We start from the raw sequence: 4,585 nt of genomic DNA, 5'->3' as shown, positions 1-4,585 counted from the left end.
GGGTAATAATAACGAGAGAGAGAGAGAGAGAGAGAGAGAGAGAGAGAGAGAGAGAGAGAGAGAGAGAGAGAGAGAGAGAGAGAGAGAGAGAGAGAGAGAGAGAGAGAGAGAGAGAGAGAGAGAGAGAGAGAGAGAGAGAGAGAGAGAGAGAGAGAGAGAGAGAGAGAGAGAGAGAGAGAAATATGGACATTTATTTTCCTGTGTAAAACTTTCACAGCCAACAAGAAGTGAAACTCACAGCCCTGGGGATTTAAGAATCTTTCAACGTTTATCTTTCAGCATGCTGTTTGGGGGTCATTCTGTTTGGGAGAAAGCTCTCCAGAACTGAAATACAGCCGAACTGAGCAGACAGGCAGATCGGACACAGACTGTAACCCTAGCTCATGTAAATGCTTTAGTTCTCTAAGAAATGATTGCAGGCTGGAATGATTCATGTGATGGTTACCAGTAAATTACACTTTGATTAGGAAATCTAATGAAGACATTATCATCAGTATATTTCCTCCTCTGGGGGAAGAGAGGTCAAAAGACCATTTCACAGAGTAACCGAATTTCCAAATACACAAATTACTGTTTCACTAGAGGAAGAATTAATCCAGAGGCGAGAGCTGTGTGTGTGTGTGTGTGTGTGTGTGTGTGTGTGTGTGTGTGTGTGTGTGTGTGTGTGTGTGTTGTGATACCCAAAGGCTATTACTGTACAGCCAGAGGACCAGAGGGTTACTGTCGGTCAGTCTGGGAGAAGCTTGAGGCGCCCTAGCCATCCCACAGTGGCTGACAGCTGGCCAAATCCTCCCTCCCACCTTCCTTCTCTCCCTCCTCTCCCTCTCTCTCTCTCTCTCTCAGAGTCAGAGTCACACACACACACGGCCTTGCCAGTGGACCCTGGTCAAAAGTAGTACATTATATAGGAAATAGGGTGTCATTTGTGACGTGCCACAAAGTAGACCAACACAGACACAAAGAGCTCCACTGTGGCTGTCGGTCTGGTGCATCTAACCCGTATGCTGTTCTCTGTCTCGCCCGTATGCTGTTCTCTGCCTCGCCCGTATGCTGTTCTCTGCCTCGCCCGTATGCTGTTCTCTGCCTCGCCCGTATGCTGTTCTCTGCCTCGCCCGTATGCTGTTCTCTGCCTCGCCCGTATGCTGTTCTCTGCCTCGCCCGTATGCTGTTCTCTGCCTCGCCCGTATGCTGTTCTCTGCCTCGCCCGTATGCTGTTCTCTGCCTCGCCCGTATGCTGTTCTCTGCCTCGCCCGTATGCTGTTCTCTGCCTCGCCCGTATGCTGTTCTCTGCCTCGCCCGTATGCTGTTCTCTGCCTCGCCCGTATGCTGTTCTCTGCCTCGCCCGTATGCTGTTCTCTGCCTCGCCCGTATGCTGTTCTCTGCCTCGCCCGTATGCTGTTCTCTGCCTCGCCCGTATGCTGTTCTCTGCCTCGCCCGTATGCTGTTCTCTGCCTCGCCCGTATGCTGTTCTCTGCCTCGCCCGTATGCTGTTCTCTGCCTCGCCCGTATGCTGTTCTCTGCCTCGCCCGTATGCTGTTCTCTGCCTCGCCCGTATGCTGTTCTCTGCCTCGCCCGTATGCTGTTCTCTGCCTCGCCCGTATGCTGTTCTCTGCCTCGCCCGTATGCTGTTCTCTGCCTCGCCCGTATGCTGTTCTCTGTCTCGCCCGTATGCTGTTCTCTGTCTCGCCCGTATGCTGTTCTCTGTCTCGCCCGTATGCTGTTCTCTGTCTCGCCCGTATGCTGTTCTCTGCCTCGCCCGTATGCTGTTCTCTGCCTCGCCCGTATGCTGTTCTCTGCCTCGCCCGTATGCTGTTCTCTGCCTCGCCCGTATGCTGTTCTCTGCCTCGCCCGTATGCTGTTCTCTGTCTCGCCCGTATGCGGTTCTCTGTCTCGCCCGTATGCGGTCCTCTGTCTCGCCCGTATGCTGTTCTCTGTCTAACCCGTATGCTGTTCTCTGTCTCGCCCCTATGCTGTTCTCTGTCATGTGGCTTTTACTGAGGAGTGGCTTCCATCTGGCCACTCTACCATAAAGGCCTGATTAGTGTAGTGCTGCAGAGATGGTTGTCCTTCTGGAAGGTTCTCCCATCTCCACAGAGGAATTTTGGAGCTCTGTCAGCGTGACCATCGGGTTCTTGGTCACCTCCCTGACCAATGCCCTTCTCTCCCGATTGCTCAGTTTAGTTTGGCCGGGCGGCCAGCCAGCTCTAGGAAGAATCTTGGTGGTTCCAAACTTCTTCCATTTAAGAATGATGGAGGCCACTGTGTTCTTGGGGACCTTCAATGCTGCAGAAAGTTTTTGGTACCCTTCCTCAGATCTGTGCCTCGACACAATCCTGTCTCGGAGCTCTACGGACAATTCCATCGACCTCATGGCTTGGTTTTTGCTCTGACATGCACTGTCAACTGTGGGACCTTATATAGACAGGTGTGTGCCTTTCCAAATCATGTCCAATCAATTGAATTTACCACAGGTGGACTCCAATCAAGTTGTAGAAACATCTCAAGGATGATCAATGGAAACAGGATGCACCTGAGCTCAAGTTCGAGTCTCATAATAAATGGTCTGAATACTTATGTAAATAAGTATTTTTTATTTTGTATAAACTTGCTAAAATGTATTGCCACTCCTCAGTAAAAGCCACATGACAGCCCACTTGGAGTTTGCCAAAAGGCACCTAAAGGACTCTCAGACCATGAGAAACCAAGATTGAACTCTTTGGCCTGAATGCCAAGCGTCACATCTGTAGAAACCTGGCACCATCCCTACGGTGAAGCATGGTGGTGGCAGCATCATGCTGTGGGGATGTTTTTCAGCGGCAGGGACTGGAAGACTAGTCATGGTCAAGGGAAAGATGAACGGAGCAAAGTACAGAGAGATCCTTGAAGAAAACCTGCTCAAGAGCGCTCAGGACCTCAGACTGGGACGAAGGTTCACCTTCCAACAGGACAACGACCCTAAGCACACAGTCAAGACAACGCAGGAGTGGCTTCGGGACAAGTCTCTGAATGTCCTTGAGTGGCCCAGCCAGAGCCCGGACTTCAACCCTATCAAACATCTCTGGAGAGACCTGAAAATAGCTGTGCAGCGACGCTCGCCGTCAAACCTGACAGAGTTTGAGAGGATCTGCAGAGAAGAATGGGAGAAACTCCCCAAATACAGGTGTGCCAAGCTTGTAGCGTCATACCCAAAAAGACTTGAGGCTGTAATCACAGCCAAAGGTGCTTCAACAAAGTAGTAAAGGGTCTGAATACTTATGTAAATGTGATATTTCAGTTTTCTACGTTTAATACAGTTGCAAAAATTTATAAAACCCTGATTTTGTTTTGTCATTAAGGGGTAGTGTGTAGATTGATGAAATGTTTTAATTTTAACAATTTAATCAATTTTAGAATAAGGCTGTGGAAAAAGTCAAGGGGTCTGAATACTTTCCGAATGCACTGTATTTTCTCTCTCAATGTTTCTCGGTCTCTGGAGGTGATGTATACAGTAGTACCAACAGAAATTGGAGATTTCCATTTTCACAGGCCACAGAAACCATTGGAAAAAAAACACACCACCCAACTGTGCTCTTTGACCCAAATATCCCAACTCCGGCTAGAGCTGCTGTGGAGCATCTCTTTTTAGACAGAGCGGGTGGTTGTACGATCACACAATCAGGGAGAGAAAACACTACTTCCTCTCACTGATCACACTAGGGAAGAGCGCGAGAGCGAGAGCGAGAGCGAGAGCGCATTGTGAGGCTAAAAGCAATATGGGTATGTTTTTCATTCAATTTCCTGTGTGATTTCCATATCTTTTTATTTGAGGAAGTGTGTTTAGCGGGTGTGTGTACGTGTGTGTCTCTCTGTGTGTGTCTCTCGGTGTGTGTCTCTCTCTGTGTGTGTCTCTCTCTGTGTGTGTCTCTCTCTGTGTGTGTCTCTCTCTGTGTGTGTCTCTCTCTGTGTGTGTCTCTCTCTGTGTGTCTCTCTCTGTGTGTCTCTCTCTGTGTGTCTCTCTCTGTGTGTCTCTCTCTCTGTGTGTCTCTCTCTCTGTGTGTCTCTCTCTCTCTCTGTGTCTCTCTCTCTCTGTGTGTGTGTGTGTGTGTGTGTGTGTGTGTGTGTGTGTGTGTGTGTGTGTGTGTGTGTGTGTGTGTGTGTGTGTGTGTGTACAGTCTACTCTAGTGTTTCTAGAAGTCTACAGAGATGGAAAGAGAGAAAAAACACTACTTAGTTCCCCTGATAGATCACACTAGACCAAACGGCTGAACAAACAGCTGCTGCGGTGAGAAGCACATGATGTTGATGAACTATCAAACTATCAGATAAGAGGTGAAGACTGTGTGTGCACACTAAATCACACTACTACATCACCTCACACTACTAAATCACCTCACTACTACATCACCTCACACTACTAAATCACCTCACACTACTAAATCACCTCACACTACTACATCACCTCACAGTACTACATCACCTCACACTACTAAATCACCTCACACTACTAAATCACCTCACACTACTACATCACCTCACTACTAAATCACCTCACAGTACTACATCACCTCACAGTACTACATCACCTCACAGTACTACATCACCTCAC

Source organism: Coregonus lavaretus, assembly GCF_964263955.1.
Source record: "Coregonus lavaretus genome assembly, chromosome: 7".
In the NCBI taxonomy this organism is placed as follows: domain Eukaryota; kingdom Metazoa; phylum Chordata; class Actinopteri; order Salmoniformes; family Salmonidae; genus Coregonus; species Coregonus lavaretus.
This window is presented reverse-complemented; position numbering follows the sequence as displayed.